At 42.9% G+C, this 20,927-nt stretch overlaps 1 protein-coding gene across 1 annotated transcript in view; it reads right to left on the reverse strand.

Moving 5' to 3' along the window:
- Positions 1-11,044, reverse strand: part of LOC125464736 (uncharacterized) — a 38,049-nt gene extending 27,005 nt beyond the window's left edge. The window contains exon 1 of the mRNA XM_048557497.2: positions 10,928-11,044. The gene's annotated coding sequence lies outside the window, so the exon portion shown is untranslated. The remainder of the gene's footprint in view (positions 1-10,927) is intronic.
- Positions 11,045-20,927: the final 9,883 nt, after the last annotated feature.

A 20,927-nucleotide genomic window follows, 5' to 3' on the forward strand; every position in this document is an offset into this window, starting at 1 on the left:
TTACAATCTTGCCTTGTTCTTTATTTTTGATTTTCTAATTTTCCATGCAACTCCCACTACGTAGCCCTGTCTATGCAACTCACCAGGTCACTGATCCCAGCATGATTCAGGTGGGGCCCACCTTACTGAAACAACTCACAGAACAGTGTGTATACCCTGCCTGTACTATCCCCAGTTGCAACTAGATTTCTCTTTTCTCCCATTTCTTGAATGGCTCCCTGTGCCATAATGCTATGGTGAGTTTGTTCATCTTCCCTACGCCCTGCTGTGATCCACACAGGGAGCAAGAATGTCAAGCCTGTTAGACAAGGTCTAGGCCCGAAAATTCAGCCTTCCTGCTCCTCTGATGCTGCTTGGCCTGCTGTATTCATCCAGCCCTATACCTTGTTACCCCTTTTTTGGAGTACTGTAAGCAGTTTTGCTCCCCTTATTTAAGGAAAGATATGATTTTTACTGGAGACAGTTCAGCCAAGGCTCAGTAGGATGATCACAGTGAGGAGGGAATGTCTCATGAACAAAAGTTAAGCAGGCTGGAATTCTACTCATTGGAATTTAGGAGAATGAGAGGTGATCTCATTTAAATATAGGATTCTTAACTGGTTTGACAGAGTAAATGCTGAGAAGACATTTCCCCTCAAGGGAGAGTCTAGAATCAGAGGGCATGAACTTAGAATTAAGAGGGCTCAATTTAAGATTAAGATGAGGAAGAATTTATTCTGTGGGCTTGGAGTCTTTGGAACTCTCTGTGACAGAGAGTTGTGGGGCACTGTCTGTGTGTATATTTAAGTCTGAGATAGATTCTTGATCAGTAGGAGAATCAAAGGCTCTAAGGAAAGGGCAGAAAAGCAGGTATAAGGAGTGTCAGTTCAGTAGACTCAAGGGGTGAATAACCTACTCCCGTTCCTGTTTTCTATGGTCTTATTATCTAGCCTTCAGAACTCTTTGAGGTAGAGAATTCCAGGCATTCACTACTATCTGACAGGAGAAGTTCCTTTTTATCTCAGTTTTAAATGTGTCTCCCCTTATCCTGTATCAATAATCCCTAGCTTATGATTTCCCCCTCAAGGAAAAATTTATTTTACCCTGTCAAGCCCTCGCAGAATCTTTATGTTGCAGTAAGATCAACTTTCATTCTTCTAAACTCTAATAAATAAAATTGTTATCTGTGTAGCACTCTTGACAGGTAAATCCCTTCATCTCAGGAATCAGCTATGTGAATCTCTTTTGTAAACCTTTCAATGCCAGCATATTATTTTCAAGTATGGGGATTAAAACTGTCCACAGTACTCCAAATGCAGCTTCATCAACACCCTGTATGCTTAAAAAGATTTCACTGTTTATAAACACTAATCTCTAAGCAATAAAGGCCCAAATTCCATTTGTCGTCTTAATTATTTGGTGCACCTGTATGTTAACTTTTTATGTTTTCATGCAATGGAACACCCAAATCCTTCTGCACTGAACTTTTTCCGAATCTCTTTCCATTTAAATTATAGTCTGTCTTTTGATTCTTCTTACCAAAGTGCATGAACTTCATATTTGCCTGCAATAAACTATAACCTTTATTCACTAACGGGATGAGGACTTGCTGGTTAGGTAGCATTTATTGTCCATCCCTAGTTGCCCAGACTGCAGCTCAGAGTCAACCACATTGTCAGACCAGGAATGAATGGCAGTTTCCTTCCCTAAAGGACATTAGTGAACCAGGTGGGTTTTTCCAACAATGGATTCATGGTCATCATTAGATCCTTAATTCCAGATATTTTATTGAATTCAAATTCCACTATCTGCCGTGGCGGGATTTGAACCCAGGTCTCCAGAGACCCAGAATGTCATCCGGGTATCTGGATTAATAGTCCAGCGATAATAACACTAGACTATTGCCTCCCCTGCCAAGCTTTTGCCCATTCACTCAACCTATCCTTGCAAATTTCTTATGCCTTCATCTCAAGAGGCCCTCTTGAATATTACTGCATTGTCAGAAAATACAGATGCATTACACGCTGTTCACTCCTCCAACTGTTTTGACACAGATAGTAAATATTTGAGGCCCTCAGATTGATTCTTGTGGTGCTCCAATAGTTACATCGTTTTATATTGATAAAGACTTAATGGTACGAATAGCTGTCTCTTTTGTGTGTTAACCAATGGTCAATCCAAACTCTTACATTACCCCAAAAGCTCCTTTCTTGGACAATAACCAACATGTCACTTTATGAAATGCCTTCTGAATATCCAGATACACAAGTATCAGTCTCCTTGATCAATTCTGTTTGTTAAATCCTCAAAAGAATTCTACGAAATTTGTCAAAGATGATTTCCCTTCAACAAAACCATTTTCTCCCTGTTTGAGTGCATGGAGTTTTTCTGAATACCATGCTATTTATTCCTTAATAATGGATTCAAGTATTTTCCCAACAATGTCAGGCTAACAGGCCTATTAATTCCTGCTTTCTGTCTCTCTCCTTTCTTGAATATGGCGTCTCATTAGCAGTTCTCCAATTTGCTGTAACTCACCAAGAATCCAGTGAGTTCTGGAATATTTCAACCAACTCTCCTTTATCTCTGCCACCAATTCCTTTAAAACCCTTGGATGCAGGTCATCAGGTTCAAACGACTCATTTGCTAAAGTTCTATTAGTATGTCAAATGCTTTGTCCCTTGTGATAGAAACTGGAATCAGATCTTTCATCCCATTAGCACTTTACATAAACATCTTTGGGGTGTCGACAGTGTCCCCCACCATGAAAAGCAATGCAAAATATTGCTTTACAATTATCTAACCTTTCCCTTTTCCATTATTAATTTCCCAATTGTGACCTCCAAGGATTCCATGTTTATTTTAACTCTTATTTAACTACAGAAGCTCTTGCTCTCTCTTTTTGCATTTCTTGTCAATTTTTTTATAGAAAGCCCACAGTGTAGAAATAGGCTATCTGGCCCAACAAATTCATGCCAACCTCTGAACAGCATCCCATCCAGACCCTTCTCCCTACTCTATCCCTGTAACACTGCATTTCCGATGACTAATGCATCTGACCTATAAATGCCTGAACACTATGGGTAATTTAGCACGGCCAATCCACCTTACTTGTACATCTTTGGACAATGGGAGGAAATCAGAGCACCTGGCGGAAACCCGCGCGGATATGGGGAGTATGTGCAAATGCCACACACACAATCCTCCAAGGATGAAACTGAATCCAATTCTCTGGCATAGTGAAGCAGGAGTGCTAACAACTGAGCCACCATGCTGCCCTGATTAATTGACTTCTTCTTTATTAACTATTTCATCATCTGCTGGTGGTTCCTAAAAGCTTCCCAATCCTTTGGGTTACCACTTCTCATCACTTTGTACGCCTTAGTTTTTGATTGGATTTTTGTTTGAAGTCCTGTCTCTATGGCCAAATACTTCTCATATAATACCAATAAAGTATAAAGCTTCAAAATTCTAGGGCATTTTCTTTTTGCTTTCAGGTGTACAATTCTAAATAGTCATCAACTGTTTAATTTAATTTTTGGGTCATCTATTCGTCTATACACTCACAGATTTGGATTTAGGTATCTAGAACATACCATTGATGAAAATGAAAAGTTTCATTTATCCACAATTTTAAGTGATGGAGACAAAAGACAGCAGGAAAAGAACACTTGCTGACATTAAGAAAATCATTATGGGGAATCAAAAGAATGCAAACAGTTTGAAGATAGCATTCCTTTATGAAAACCAGCAAAGAAAAAGGTGAAAATAAAATTGAGTTACCACATCAGATACACTTGTGAGAGTTTCATATAAAATAAAAAAAATCAAAATACACCACAGCATTGTCACACTTCACCTTACTGAGTATTTATAAAACAAATTCAATCCGCATTGCTCTTTCAGTAAAACACCTTGAAGCAACATATGAAAATGCATGTGGGATTCTTGGATCTGACAATGCAGTATGTTTCAATTTGACTCCCGAAGTAACACATCCAGATGATATGGATGAATAGCCCTTGCACACCATCTGGTACATTCCTATTTGTTTGACATTAAAACAAATCAGATATCATGTTCCACAACTTCTTGTAATACTGCCAGTCAATTAATAAAAATGATAAAAACCATATCATTTTACATGGAAATCATTTTGATTTAAAATATATGGAGCAGTTCTGTCTGATCTGTTCTCAAGTTGAGAAATACTGGGAGAATGAACATGAAAATAAATTGTCAAGTTGTAAGAACAGTAAGAAATTTGAAATTACAGATTGCTAAAGTACTGCATAACCATATTTTATTTAGTAAATGACATACCTCTGTAGTTATTGATAGTTTTAGTCTTTCTTTTGTTTCCGACTAGTGATTAGAGGCAGTTTGGAAGCAAACTTCTGAGAAAAACTCTTCCTCTGTGAATCATGAAACAGAACAATTGATTGTGGGTCTACTCCCTACTGTGGCATCATGAATAAGGACAGAATACCCCTTTCATGACATCAGAGTAAAAGAAGTTCCATACAAAACCCAGCTCTTATAACTGCACAGAACATGATAAAGGAGCTAAAATATATGTAAGTACAGTATCCTTTGAAATATTTTGCACTGAGCAGCAAATCAGCAGAATATCAAAGGTGCAGAATGCAAATGATAAGCCAACAGGGGAAACTCAGGATGCAACAAGTGAGAGAATCAGAAGAGAGGCTTGTAGTTTTAAGAACACAGAATCATGTGGCAATATCTTCAGAACGAACACTAACAAGGCTTACAGTGGAACACTTCTTGATCTGATACAGCTGAACCACTTTCCATACCCTCAGCTTAGGCACTGACTTTACCTTTCAGTGTCACATTCAAATATTGTCTCCAGACAAATAATAAGGAATTAGGATGATGCACTGAAAAGATGAAGTTTATTTTGAAAACGCAACTGACGTGCAAACAATATTCAAGAAGTTGACACCCCATCCAGGGCAAAGCAGCCCACTTGATTGCATAGATAACCACTCTCTCCATGCTCAGTAGCAACAGTATGTACTAGCTATGCGCTGCAGAAACTCATCCAGGATCCTTAGGCAACACCTTTCAAACACATGACCACTACCAAATGGAAGGAAAAGGGCAATAAACACAGCGGAACACCAAGACCTGCAAGTTTCCCTCCAAGCACTCACCATCCTGACTTGGAAATATACTGACATTCCTTCTGCGTCGCTGGATAAAAATCCTGGAACTCCCTCCTTAGCGGCATTATGAGTGTACCTATACAAAATGGACTGCAGTAGTTCACAAACGTAGCTCACCCCAACCTACAGGACAAACAGATTCACAATAAATGCTGACGAAGAAGCAAATTCTATTTCCCATGAATGAAGAAAGCAAATGTAGGTCATGTTGGACAAATTTCTTTGCAAACTAGACATAGTTGAATAAATACGTTTCTGTCAGTTCTCCTGTTGCAGTGTTCACAATAAGTTAGTGAGATAAACTCTTTCACAGTAACATTTGTCATTTTTTTTCTATTTATTCACAAAAGTGACGTTGGCAAACTGCCAAGCTTGAAGCTAATTTCACGGCTTGAGCTACCTTTATTAAGTGCTACAGTTTCACGTAGTTTACTCCAAAGTGGTGTCTGGAAGGGACTTCCAGGATCATAGCATAATGACAACAAAAGGGAATTTGCGGGTAATTGTAGTCCTGTACTCTCTGATGTGACAGAGGTAATAAATTTTTGAAGTGAAAAGTCGCTAGAATGTGCAATACACTTTACATGGTACATCTGTGGTCATTTTGTGTCAGTGGTAGAGCATGTGATGCTGAGGTGCCATGCTTGCTAACATAATGTGCCCTGCCAAAGGACACTGTTCAGTAAGCCACCAACATTCCAAACACAGGAAGTAGAAATGAAAGATTCTGTAAGGAGGCCCTTCTCCAAATAGAGGATATTTCTTTCTCGTGTTTGCTGAAGATAAGTTCACTGATTGAAGTGGAGGCAAGATTTGAAATTTATGATCATTAATGCAAAACTGCAACATTCAACATACGTAATGGAAAATCAGAGGTGGCGCAACTACAGAAGCACCCCAAGCTCCACCAATGATTGCATTAATTGCCAGTTTTGTGAATATGCACACTAATCTTGCATCAAGCTCTTCAGTAATGAGAGAATCCATTGATGATGAAAATTCACTTGCAGCTTGGAGATACTTAACTAACAAAGAATCTACCATCACAACTTAAATTTCCCCAACTTAGAAAAAAGTAAATTTTGTGCCTGAAGACAGAATAGATGCATTGGTTTCATTTTGTTGGACTGTCCCACTGATGCTTTGAAAACTATACTGGTCATTTTAATTGTTACTACAGGCATGTAACTTTGTTCTGACTGGTATAAAGCAATATGTAATACAACTACTCTGCTTCCCAGGTTATATAAACAGGTCCCTCTAGACAGCTTACAGTTTTTTGCAGGAGACAAGAATGGGGAAATGTAGAGGAGTGCAAAGTAAAAGAAAAATGGAAAAAACAGCTTGCATTCACATTGTCCTCTTTGTGTACAAAAGTCCCCTGAGGTCCTCCACAATGTGTGAAAAAAACCAATGGATTTGAAGGAATGAAATACTGGAAGGGTAACCAACAACTTCGTCAAAGAGGTGGCTTTTACAGAAAATCTTAAAAGGAAGAAAGATGGAGGGAAATACAGAGTCAGTGACCAATTTAGCTGAAGGCACAGTTATTAATGTCATAATATAGGGAAGGGGGAGGTGCATAAATCAAGAGTTGCAACAAAATGAGAGTTTGACTTTGCAGGAACATGGGAGGGTGTTGGTAAGAATTTCTAGAGAGAATTTGAGGTAACTGAGAAACTTTGGGAATAGGATGACCACTTAGGTCAGAAAAAGTTTAGGATTTGGTAAAGGATAGGATACCAACATCGGAGGGTTAGGTTAATTTAAATTTCCTGGTTTGGAGAATGTCAAAATAGCCTCTTCATTAACAGATGCATGGTGATGCAAACAGACAGTGCATGAATATTGGCAGCCTCCATGTCTAAGAGCTTAGCTTAGATAGGATACTGGGGTTTTCAGCAGTCCTGTTTACCCTGAGATAGTGGCCAGCAATCAAAATGGAACTATTCACAGGGTTGTTCAGTTTGTGATTATGTTATTTATGGGGCCAAAGTTTTCAGTCGTCCCATTGTTTAGCTGCAGAAAAAAATGTTAATCATTTCAAACTGAATGTTAGACCAAACAGAAGAGTTCAGGGAGCGAACGTCAAGTTTATCAGGAAGCCTACAGTAGTTGAACAATTGCAACAAGCAAGGTACTGTTCATACCCTAACAGCCCAACTTGTCAAATGCAGATTGTTCAAGCAGCATTCCCTCTAATTTCCTTACTGCTGCACAGGCCACTGAGGTCTGTGTGCAGCATTGACTTCTGGAACTGGAAGTTAATGTCATGATGGCATGTTGATGTCAATCACTGTGCACACAGTCTTGCAGCTTAGAGGGAACATTGTGTCCAATCATATTCAAAGTTGAGATATACAGAATTTTAATCAGTAAAGGAATCAAGAGTTTTAGCGAAAAGGCAGGAAGTGGAGTTGAGGATTATCAGTTCAGCCATGATCTCACTGAATGGTAGAGCTGACTCGATGGACTGAATGGCCTACTTCTGCTCCTATGTCTTATGAACAACACCTGGGTAATTCTGAATGTGCAAAGAATTACACTGACAATTACGCCAATTTAGAATTGCCACTCGAGCTCACAATGCATACTAGGAACTTATTACATTAGCATACCGGGCCCTGTCCTTTGTAACAATTGTTCCTGTTTCAATTCAAAATAACTGACAGCCATTTGCTACTTCACTTTTCAGGGTACTTCCCTTACCAATCAGAGACAACATGCTTAGTTTAAAGTTTGAAGAAGTCTGCCCATTAATCGTTGCATTTTCATAGCTATGTCTTCACCAATCTTGCCAATAAATTAGTGCCCTCCCTTTATGCAATACAAATGTTGGTTGAACTGGCACCATCCTGACACATGCAGGATGAGAAACTTCAACAAAAACCATCCTTTATTCAGTGATTCTCAAGTTTTGTCCCACCAACAGGCTAATTATTATTTAACAGCATTCAATGTTAAATCTGTAGGAACGCTGCAAATTAGCCATATAACCCTATTTGTTACCCTGGGTATTGACTTAGCTCAGTTGGACGCAGTGTGGTGCTGACACAGTGGGTTCAATTCCTGCACTGGCTGAGGTTACCATTAAGGACTCTCATTCTTAACCTCTCCCCTTGTCTGTGGTGTGGCAGCCCACAGGTTAAATCACCATTAGGTGCCTCTCTCTAATAAGATAGCAGTCCAGTGGTCTGGTAAGACAACGGTGACAACTTGATTTCTTACTCTGGTTGACATCCCCAACTCCTCCATTCAGCTGTCTTCACGGCCAGCAACCAATCAGTTGTTGACACAATCAGACAAAGAACTGACATGGATTTGAGGCCCTCAAAGATATTATTCACATATGAATCAATCCACTTCTTTTGCCTTAGCATTTGGTCTCAAAAATGCAAAATTTTCACAAATCTTAATGACATATTACAGGAAGAAAAATGATTTAAATCTTTGAGGAAGCATCTCAATTTTTAAAAGAAAATGTATCCTAAATGTTATGCTTTATTTTGAAAGAATACAATGGATTTTTTAAGTATGTAATTTGAGTTGGCAATTACAAAAAAACAGAAGGCAACAGAACAAAGGAACCCATAATCTTCACCATGATTATAGGGCATCAAAATTTACTATGCTTTGTAGAAAACATTAACATTTAATAATATTTGGTGTACAATATGTATTTAGTATGAACTAATGATCTTTCAAAATGCTACACCTTACGTTAGAATCAACAGGAAAATGATACCTTTTCAATTTCAACATTGTGGATTACGAACTACAGAATACAAAGAGCTGATCTCTGATTCTGAATCATCTAAATAACTTAGTATGTACATGCTAATACCAATTTCCATTCTCAACACAGTTGCTTCATAAAATGAGTGATATACAGGAATTAGGAATTTTCTCACCACTCTCCTCCGCATATCATGAATTATCCATCAAAGAATTAAACTAAAGAAATTAACAGAACAATGCCAAGAAAACAAGTTGGAAAGCCTGTGACTTCTGATTCTGAATAATTGAAATAACATTACTTGTACATTCTTGCATTTAACTAACGACAGTTACCATGCACATACCATAGAGGTATGAACTGGCTGTGAAAGGCACATTCATAAGTCTTTTTTTCCATTTATAGGAGGCATCATATATTGCCCATCCCGTTTTACCCCAAAGAAGGTGGCCTCAAACTATCTTTTTGAACCACTGACATCCATGTGGTGTAGGGACACTCAGTGTTGCTAGGCAGGGAATTCAAAAGTTTTGATGGAATGACACCAAAAAACCAGCAACATAGCTCCAAAAAAAGGGTGGTGTTTGGCTTGGAGGGGAACTTGCAGCTGGTGATTTTCATGTATCCACTGCCTTTGTGCTTCTAGGTAACAGAGGTCAGGGGCTGAAAGATATTGTATAATGAGCCTTGATGACTTCCTGCAGTGCATCCTATAGATGATACACATTGTACATCGATGGCGGAGTTAGTGACCATTAAAGGTGTTAGATGGGGCATAAATCAATCTGGTTGCTTTTCTTGTATGATGTCAAATATCTTGAGTGTTGCTGTTCCTACACTCATCCAGACAATTGGGAAGCATTCCATCCACACTTTGGGGAATCAGGTGATTTTACTTGCTGCAGAATTCCAATAAAGACCTGCGTTTGTAGCTACAGTATTTATGTGGCTGGTCCAGTTCAGTTTCTATAAATATAAGCCTTCCCCCAAAATGTTGACAGTAAGGAAGTCAGCAATTATAATGTTGTTTCATCCACTATTAAGGACTGCCAGAAGCGAAGTGCCCTGTAGACAGCTAAAGATCGAGAAGTATCGTCAGAATGGGAGCAGGATGAAGAACTGAAAGTACAACACACATGGTTTAGGGATACACTTGGCCAAAGCACAGCAGTATCTATAATCTGGTCTGCCCAAAAGACATCACAAATAAAGTATACTGGTTTGGTAAAAGCAGATACCGTGGATGCTGGAAATCCAAAACAATCACAGAAAATGCTACAGAAAGTCAGCATCTGTGGAGTAAAACAGTTGACATTTCAAGTCTGGTATGGGGCTTCTGAACTGACAGTTTTAAGGGCTGGAGGCTGAACTGAAGAGTAATACGTAAGTTGAATTGTTAGCCCTGTTTCTCTTTCCACAGATGCTGCAAGTCAAAGTGACTTTCTCCAGCCTTTTCTGTGATTGATAGTAGTTTGGTGAACACATCAACAAATTACTGTATCACCAAAGAATGGTCTTTGAAGCCATGAATAATGGCGTTGAACAAAGGCAGTAAAGATGGGATTATAATTAACATTTCCAGTCAAAGAAATGCAACTACCTGAAGTGTTAACTCTCCTTCTCCACAGATGATGCCACTGCTGTGCATTTTGGACATGTTGTGGTTTTAGACAAGGTGTTACATTGTGCTGTTCACGCTCGGATAAAGTTGGGAGACCATACTGTGTTTTGGGATTATTTATGTTCATTTTAAAGAGCTAAACACGCAGAGGAATTTTCAATGACTGCATTAAATGTTTGTCCCTTAAAGGTCTCCAGATGTAACTTGATTTTAGCATTATTTTGGTGCTTATTGGGAAAGAACCAAAAGGAGTAGGATCACCAAGTTAATCAAAATCCTCCAACAAGACAACCAATTGGTGAGTGAGACAGATACCTACTATATTGGGGGAGGGGGGCACAAATTTCAAGATCTTGCCATATTTGTCAAGTACCTATTTGGGACATTCTCCCAACTACTCACAGGTGCACTTCTACCCTGGGTAAATGTGCAATTCCGAGCGTCCCTCCTTCCCCGCTCCGCTTCGACGTTCTCCAACCGTCCCCTGGCCCAGCCGCGGCATTCAAACTCAGCGCGAGAATCGCTTCAGAGGGTAAAAAACGAGCCCCCGGCGACAACCTCCAGAGACACCACCCCCCCAGCGGTAACTCCCGAAAATACTATTAATATTCGCCCCTCGTCAGGCAATAGGCAGAGATAACAAGGCGCTGAGCTGGACGAACGCTGCAGGCGAGGCAGCGTCAGAGGAGCAGGAAAATGACATTCCGGGCCCAGACTCTTCTTCAAAAATGGCAAGGGGGAAGGGGGTTCTGAAATAAATAGGGAGAGAGAGGGAGGCCGATAGAAGATGGAGAGAAGACAAAATAGGTGGAGAGGAGGCAGACAAGTCAAAGAGACGGGTGTGGAGCTAGTAAAGGTGAGTGTAGGTGGGGAGTTAGGGAGGGGATAGATCAGTCTGGGGAGGACCGACAGGTCAAGGGGGCAGGATGAGGTTAGTAGGTAGGAGATGGGGGTGGGGCTTGAGGTGGGAGGAGGGGATGGGTGAGAGGAAGAACAGGTTAGGGAGGCAGGGACGAGCTGGGCTGGATTTGGGATGCAGTGGGGGAGGGGAGATTTTGAAGCTTGTGAAGTCCACTTTGACACCATTGGGCTACAGGGTTCCCAGGTGGAATATGAGTTGCTGTTCCTGCAACCTGCAGGTGGCATCATTGTGACACTGCAGGAGGCCCAGGATGGACATGTCATCTGAGAAATGGGAGGGGGAGTTGAAATGGTTTGCGACTGGGAGGTGCAGTTGTTTAGTGCGAACTGAGTGTAGATGTTCTGAAAAGTGGCCCCCAAGCCTCTGCTTGGTTTACCCAATGTAGAGGAGGCCACAACGGGTACAACAGATGCAGTATACCACATTGGCAGATGTGCAGGTGAACATGTGCTTGATGTGGAAGGTCTTCTTGGGGCCTGGGATAGGGGTGGGCAGATATAGGGGCAGGTGTAGCACTTCCTGCGGTTGCAGGGAAAACTGCCGGGTCTGGTGGGGCTGGAGGGGAGTGTGGAGCAGACAAGGGAGTCCTGGAGAAAGTGGTCCCTCCAGAAAGCAGATAAAGGTGGGGAGGGGAAAAATGTCTTTAGTGGTGGGGGCGGATGGCGGAAGTGTCAGAGGATGATGCATTGGATCTGGAGGTTGGTTGGGTGGTGTGTGAGGATGAGGGGATTCTGTTTTGGTTGTTATCGCGGGGAGGGGGTGTGAGGAATGAGTTATGGGAGACATGGTCAAGGGTGTTCTCAATCACTGCGGGGGGGAAGTTGCGGTCCTTGAAAAATGAGGATATCTGAGATGTTCGGGAGTGGAATGCCTCATCCTGGGAGCAGATGCAGTGGAGGTGAAAGAATTGGGAATAGGGGATGGAATTTTTGCAGGAAGGTGGGTGAGAGGCGGTGTATTCTAGGTAGCTGTGGGAGTCGGTGGGCTTGAAATGGATATTGGTTTCCAGGCGGTTGCCAGAGATGAAAACAGGGAGGTCCAGGAAGGAGCTAGAGGTATCAGAGATGGTCCAGGTGAACTTAAGGTTGGGTGGAAGGTGTTGGTGAAGTGGATGAACTGTTCAAACTCCTTGTGGGAGCACGAGGCGGCGCTGATACAGTCATCAGTGTAGCAGAGGAAGAGATGGGTTTTGGGCCAGTGCAGCTACAGAAGAGGGATTGTTCCACATAACCTACAAAGAGGCAGGTATAGCTTGGGCCCATCTGGGTACTCATGGCCACCCCAATTATCTGTAGGAAGTGAGAGGATTTGAAAGAGAAGTTGTTGAGGGTGAGGACGAGTTGGGCTAAGTAGATGAGGGTGTCAGTAGAGGGGGACTGGTCAGGCCTGCGGGACAGGAAGAAGCTGAGGGCCTTTAGGCCATCTGCATGGGAAATGTAGGTGTATAAAGACTGGACGTCCATGGTAAAAATGAGGTGTTGGGGACCAGGGAATTGAAAGTTTTAGAGGAGGTGGAGGGTGAGGGTGGTGTTGCGGACATAGGTTGGGAGTTCCTGGACCAAGGGGGAGAAAATAGAGTCGAGACAGGTGGAGATAAGTTCAGTGGGGCAGGAGCAGGTGGAGACAAAAGGTCGACCAGGGCAGGGGGGGGTTTGTGGATTTTGGGAAGGAGATAGAAGCGGGCGGTGTGGGGTTGGGAACGATGAGGTTAGAGGCTGTGGGTGGGAGGTCACCTCAGGTGCTGAGGTTGTGGATGGTTTGGGAGATGATGGTTTGGTGGTCAGGAGTGGAGTCATGATCAAGGGAGCAGTAGGAGGAGGTGTCAGAGAGTTGGCGTCTGGCTTCGGCAATGTAGAGGTCAGTGCGCCATACTGCAACTGCACCTCGCTTGTCCACTGGTTTTGTGGTGAGGTTGGGATTGGAGTGGAGGGCTGCATGTTCTGTAGGGGAGAGGTTGGAGTGGGTGAGACGGGTGGAGAGGTTAAGGCTACTGATGTCACGATGGCAGTTGGAGATGAAGAGGCCGAGGGAATGTAGGAGGCCTTGGGGTGGTGTCCAGGAGGAGGGGGTGTGTTGGAGGTCGGAGAAGGGGTCAGTAGAGGGAGGGTTAGCTCATGATTAAAGAAGTAAGCACGGAATATCCAGAGACATCATCAACTTCCTCTCCCTGTGAGGCAACCGCTAGAAACATCACTACCAGCGGCAATGTCCAGACACACCACCAACAGTCTTCCACCAGTCAGGCAACCAGAGGCAATGAAAATCAAAGTGTGGAGCTGGACCCTTCATCAGAAAACGAAACATCAGCTTTTTTGCTCCTCTGATGCTGCTTGGCCTGCTGTGTTCATCCAGCTCCACACTTTGTTATCTCGGATTCTCCAGCATCTGCAGTTCCCATTATCTCTGATACAATTTTAACCAGAAGCAAATGAGCCTTTTTGAAAACTGAACAGAGAAGTTCTGCAAACCAAATTTGAGTTCTTTTAATTGGGATAAAAGAATTCCAAAAGGCAGTTGATCAAGTACAACCTACAGGCCTTTCAACAATATGTTACAGCTGTTAGGATAGTTGTAAATATGACCTATCAAATTCAAAGCCCATAATCTGATTCTCTGCAGATGAAGCATAGCATAAATACACCTGTTTGCAGCTAGACGGGTTGCTCACTAGATTTCCTGTTTGTCTCCCGAACATTCTCAGTCAGATCCACTCATGTCAAACTGGTCATTCTTCTCTGACCACTGCCTCCTTCTGACCAAGTGTCACCTACAGGACAACCAAGGGCTGGCAAGGGAACATGGAGGCTGAACTTGAAACTGTTGACCCCAGAAAACATTGAGGATCAGTAAAGTCTTTCATGCCAGAATGTATGATGTGAATTCTGCAGACAGCATAGCCTCCCAGCCATTCCTATCCTCTATAACAGAAACCTTAGGTGACAAAACTGGACCAGCTGTTATCTCTGGATGAGCTGACCAAGTCATTTGAGAAGAGTAAAACTCCCAGAAGTGACTGCGGGCCAGAAGCATGTATGAATCCACGAGAAAGGCCATCATTACCCTGATCTACAAGCAAAAGTGGGAGAAGGAGGAAATCAGACATTGGTGAACAATTTTTAATGGACCCCCTCAAAATATAATAAAAAGGTAGCCTAGACCCTAACTTTTTTATTTTAAAGGCAAATGTAAGGTGCTGTATTCCAGATATAATTTGATTTGTCAAACTACTCGACATTAAGCAAAACACAATTTATTCATACACCAAAGTTAAAATACAACTACAGTAGCTATTAGTAATTACATGTGCCAATACAGAAACATTCCATAAACACAGCATTGGCAAAATGCAGATTCAGAAAAAAAGATTGTCTCACATGCAGTTCTCCAATCCAGGAGGAAAGAATATCAAAAGACAATTCTGAGAGACAGTGTAACGGTTGAGAGAGATTCGCTGCCTTGTAACTCCTGAAACTCCAAGAGCAACTACTGGAAACTAAACCTAAAATCCTTGGTTCTGTGGGTGGGAGCTTGACCACACGTAATCAGGCTGCTTCTATTGGTCCAACTTTAAAAAATAACACCCAAGGCTTTACAAGTTGTCTATCTTCTCATAAACTGCCTGGCACCTATCCCTCAATCTCTCTGTAAAGGAATCCAGGACAAAACACACCTCTGAAAGCCACAATATCGTCACAATGTGCTTGCTGCTGTCCAAAAATGCTGTCCAAGGTTATCGTCAACTGGGCCCAATCTGCTCTGGGGTCGGTGGATTTACCCCAATCAAATCTGTGCTATACCAGGAATGAAGATGTCTGAGAACTTCGAGGCCCTCAGGGATAGGATTGCCCACATGTAGTACAGGTGAGTGGACACCAGCCTCATCAGCCTGGACCAGAAGAGGTGATAATGGGAACTGCAGATGCTGGAGAATCCAAGACAATAAAATGTGAGGCTGGATGAACACAGCAGGCCCAGCAGCATCTCAGGAGCACAAAAGCTGACGTTTCGGGCCTAGACCCTTCATCCTCTCTGATGAAGGGTCTAGGCCCGAAACGTCAGCTTTTGTGCTCCTGAGATGCTGCTGGGCCTGCTGTGTTCATCCAGCCTCACATTTTATTGTCTTGAACCAGAAGAGGCCTTTGAGGGGATATGGCACACTTACATGAGGGATATGGTCTCCAAAACGGACTTTGGAGAGGGAATCTGTTACTGGATTTGACTGCTCTATATCAACATTGTTAGTGTTGATATCTTACAGGAAGGATACAAACCTGAAAGGGGTGACTATTCCAGGCAGCAAAGGGCTGCAGTCAAAACCTCCCTGTACATGCATGATGTAGCCATTGTCTGCTTGGATACACTCTCAGTGCGCAGAGTCATAAGCAACTGCAACCAGTTTGAACAAAAGCAGAAGTCGCTGGAAAAGCTCAACTGATCTGGCAGCATCTGTGAAGAAAAAAAATCTGAACTCCCCCTTCCTCAGAACTGCAACCAGTTTGAACTGGACTAAGGAACCAAGATAAATTGAGGCAACAGCGAGGCCATGTTCTTTGAGAGCTGGAATGACCAATCCTTTATGTCCCCCACTATCAGATCAGATTTTCCAAAGGTGCTGAGAATATGGTTCAGAGAAGCTAGGCATGTGCATAAACTTAGGAGGACTATGTCAGCAAGGTGAGGCAGAAACTGGGACTATGGGAGTGCCGCTCCCCCTCCATTGCAGGTAAAAGCCTGGCCATCTGGTGTGAAATACCGTTGCTGCTGTTGTATGTGAAGAGATCTGGCCCATTTCCAGAACTTGCATTATTACATTCATCCAAGCCACCTTCCACTTCATCTGGACCGAGTCCACAGGAATACCATGTACAAAGCTCTGAATGGATGGGGTGAGGGGACACGGGAAGGATGTACCTAATGCCACCCTCATCCTGATGGCTACCTTTGTATGTGGCTGCATCAAGCTGTGCATAGACCCTCAGTACACAAACATCCAGTGTCACTACATACTGAGGTTCTACCTGTTTCTGGTGTTCTGAAGGATTGGTCTGACCTTCGCGTCATGCAACTGCCCAAATAGTTGGACCGTTCCATAATACCTGTCCTTTATGGAGAAATTTGTAAAGAAACACACCTTAGGCCACAAATCCATCAGGAAGTGGTCAGTATGTACCGTTCTCAAGACTCTGCAGGAAAAGAAGAGGGTTCATTCCGTCAGCTGGTTCCCTGAGCAGACTATCAGAGACATTTGGCGGAAAACCGCATCACCAGGTTTTCCAACAAGTACCAAGGCATCGCTTGACTGATAGTAAGAAAAGCAGTGTCCATCAGATCCGTCATGCGTGCACGGACTCTCTGCGCCACTGCACGCTGACCGCTGCTCTGAACAAGCTCATTCTTTCATGGGTGCCCCTGGTAAAGCCAGCCTTTGTTGCCCATACCTGATTGTCCTTAAACTGAGAGGTTGACTCACCTATTTCAGAATCAACCTCTGAATACAGGGGCTGAAGTTACAGTGGGAGGAGCATGAAACAGCTAATATGGCCTATGTAGGCACTGGCCGTGCATCACTGAAGAAAGGTCACTAGACCCAAAATGTTAACTCTACTTTCACCCCACAGATGCTGACAGACTGGCTGAGCTTTTTCAGCAATATCTGTTTTTGTTTCTGATTTCCGGCCCTCACAGTTCTTTTTTTTTACCTTTCCTTTGCAATGTATTCCAGTTTTGACCTTTGGAAATCTGGTCTGTGAATATGCAGGATACAATTTCCAAATGGCAAAGTTCAGAAATCCTGGATTTGTTGTGAATTATTAGGACTTAAATGAGTGCAGCTGAAAAAACTGAGTATATACCAAAGAGTTTGGTTTGGGGAGTGTGGTGGGGAGGAGAGGTTGGAGTTTTGTGAAAGAGAGAGTAAGGAAGAAGGTGTTTGTTTCAGTTTGCATATATGTTTTATTTTCCATACTTTTTATCCTGCAGGAATTGGTTAATGGCAGACAAACAGGAGGCTGGAAGAACACAGCAGGCCAGGCACTATCTGGAGGAAAGGAGCAGTCAGTGTTTCAGGTATTGCCCTTCTTCATGACTGAGTATGGAGCATCAAAGGTAGGTCCAAATTTTAAAGTGTTAAAATGCACCAGTAGGCCTTGAGGGATGAGATGGTGGCAAAGACAGGAGCTCAGGACAGTCATGTGGCCGTAGTAGCGGGTTTGTTTCATAGTGTAGTTGAAGAGCTAAAGGGCTGAAGAGATCACAGCAGTGTGGCTGTGAGAAAGAGACTCACTGAGTTGATATCTGAGGGAGGCAGAGAACTTCTTCAAAGTGGGCGTCTTTTGATGAGACTTCACAGTGGTAAAACTTAGTTAGAGACAGGGATTGAAGTTAGACAAACAGGAGGCTAGAAGAACACGGCAGACCAGGCAGCATCTGGAGGAAAGGAGCTGTCAACGTTTTGGGTATTACCCTTCTTCAGGTTAATGCTGTACTGCGAAGGGATGGTGAGTATCTGATATGTAGCTAAGATCTATTCTATTCTTAGAGTTTAAAATAATAAACAAGTTAGAGCTAAAGTTAATAAAATGTATAGAAAACAGCATAATAAGTGAATGATATAATTTAGAAATTAATTAATTGGGATGATGCGTCACTGGTGCTGCATGTTGGAGTTACTGATTACGATTGTGATCCAGAACAATGTGGAGTCAGTGTTTGCAGTCAAGGAGCACCAACTCAGTCTCATTGTGCTGGAGGCCGTTAGTGTAAACTTTGCAACACAACAGGGATGTTGCAGGTTACCTGGATATTTTATACCAGGAGGCAATGACACTGCTTACGGTAGGGTTTACTGATTTGGTTAGTGGTAAACCTAGGCAGGTAAGGGGAACCACAGTGTGGGAGTGTTAATATCTACAATCGTACATAAAAGTTTGAGGGTCTTTCAGCATGTTTGGTTGAGAGTAGAACCTGCAAGTTAGATAGGCACTTTGACACTGGCACTGTATGACCATAAGATCAGAAGACATAGGAGCAGAAATTAGACCATTCGGCCCATCGAGTCTGCTCTGCCATTCAATCATGACGAATAAGTTCCTGAACCCCATTCTCCCACTTTCTACCCATAACCCTTGATGCCCTTGATAATTGAGAACCTATCTATCTCAGTCTTAAATGTACTCAATGACCCAGCCTTCACAGCCTTCTGTGGCAGTGAATTCCATAGATTCACCACCCTCTGGCTGAAGAAGTTTCTCCTTGCCTCTGTTCTAAAAGGTCTTCCCTTTACTCTAAGGCTGTACTCTTGGGTCCTAGTGTCTCCTACCAATGGAAGCATCTTCTCAACGTCCACTCTGTCCAGGCCATTCAGTATTCTGTAAGTTTCTGTAGTACAGGAAGTACTGTAGTACAGTAAGTAGTGCAGTACAGGAAGCTATTCAAGTAAGGGAAACAATAAGAAATGTAGTGTAATTGGGAATACTAAAGTAAAGGGCATTAACAGTGTATTCTGCAACAAAGAGCAAGTGTCCACACAGCCCTGTGTCAGGATTCAGGACACCTGCTGAAGTTACAGCAGGAGGGCTACAGAGACTAGATTCATGTAGAGACTGCCAACTTAAGTAGAACTAAAAAAAAACATTTTGTATCAGTGACTGAGGAACTGGGTAAAAAGTCAGAAAGCAAAACCTCAACGATATGATCTCTGAGCTGTGTGCAAATTTACATAGGATGTATAAGATTACTGAGATGACCATTTGACACAAAGACTGGTGTCTTAAGTTCAGAGATAATGGGAACTGCAGATGCTGGAGAATCCAAGATAACAAAGTGTGGAGCTGGATGAACACGGCAGGCCAAGCAGCATCTCAGGAGCACAAAAGCTGACATTTCAGGCCTAGACCCTTCATTAGAGAAGGGGATGGGGAGAGGGTTCTGAAACAAATAGGGAGGGGGGGGGGGGGGCGGGCCGAAGATGGAGACGGGAGAAGATAGGTGGAGAGGAGAGTATAGGTGGGGAGGTGGGGAGGGGATAGGTCAGTCCAGGGAGGACGGGCAGGTCAGGGAGGCAGGATGAGGTTGGTAGGTGGGAAATGGAGGTGCCGCTTGAGGTGTGAAGAGGGGATAGGTGAGAGGAAGAATAGGTTAGGGAGGCGGGGATGAGCTGGGCTGGGTTAGTGATGCAGTGGGGGGAGGGGACGAGCTGGGCTAGTTTTGTGATGTGGTGGGCGGAGGGGAGATTTTGAAGCTTGTGAAGTCCACATTGGTACCATTGGGCTGCAGAGTTCCCAAGCGGAATATGAGTTGCTGTTCCTGCAACCTTCGGGTGGCATCATTGTGGCACTGCATAATGATGGGATAGTGTAGGGCGAGGGGCTTAGATTAGTTCACAGGTTGGTGCAACAACTGTGGTGCTGTTTTTCAGTATTTTGCCAAGCTCACTTAATTTCACTTTCATGACACAGCTCTTCCTCTACTTACATCATTAGTGCCAATGTGGACTGTGACCCTCCTCACCCTCCCAAAAAGAAGATCCTGTAGCCACTCTGTGTCATTATTAACCCTCACCTAGGGAGGTACATACCACCCTGGAGTCATGTTGACTGCCACGGAAATTACTGACTGTTCCTCTATTGTTTATTACTTTGCCTTTCCATTCTTGATCCAGCACCTCGTTCCCGCCACCATCAGGATAGCTCAGTCAATTGTGGTTGACATTCTCCCACCACTATCCAAATTGGAAAACCAGTCAGTGAATGAGGCAGTGCTGGAGGCTCCTGAGTCTATCTGCTTGATCTTTCCTGGTCTTTCAGTCACATATTCCCACTCCACTTTCCTGATATTAACCTGTAATTTCACTGCTTTGTTAAACATGCTTTCACATAGATCTTAGCTTCGCCAGTGCACCACAAGTTGCCACTCATTCCAAAATCTGGCGCTTAAGATTTTGCAACTGGAGGCACTTTTTGCACAAGATTGTTCAGGCAACTTGGAATGTCCACAAATTCTCACATGGCACAGAATGGGCATTCCCTACAGTTGAACTGTTCTGCCAAGCTTTAAACCTACTTTCAGACAAGCTGTTAAGTGTATTCAGATGGAGTTGCATGAGAATTTGAAGAAGGCAAAGTCTGAAGTTATGAAAGCCCATGAACCACTACAAAAGAAGATTGTTCAACTCTGGAGAAATTAGCAAATGGGCTGAGCAGGGGCAAGGACTGAAGTGAAAGAAATAATTGGATATATAGGACGGAGAAGAAAGCAACAAAGGGTCCAATAATTTGGCACAACAGAAGGTTATATGACATAGTTACTGTGAGACACAGGAGGGCTATAAAACCGACAGGTAGAGAACAAGATTTATGAATTGTAGGGCTGAGCACAAATGGTTATCAGGCAATTGTGGGAAGGTGAGCTAGAGTATGTATGAAGGAAAGGTGACCAAATTAATTTTAGGGCTAAAGGGCCAGAAGGGGCCGGAGTGAAATC

This window comes from Stegostoma tigrinum, chromosome 27, assembly GCF_030684315.1.
Source record: "Stegostoma tigrinum isolate sSteTig4 chromosome 27, sSteTig4.hap1, whole genome shotgun sequence".
NCBI lineage: Eukaryota > Metazoa > Chordata > Chondrichthyes > Orectolobiformes > Stegostomatidae > Stegostoma > Stegostoma tigrinum.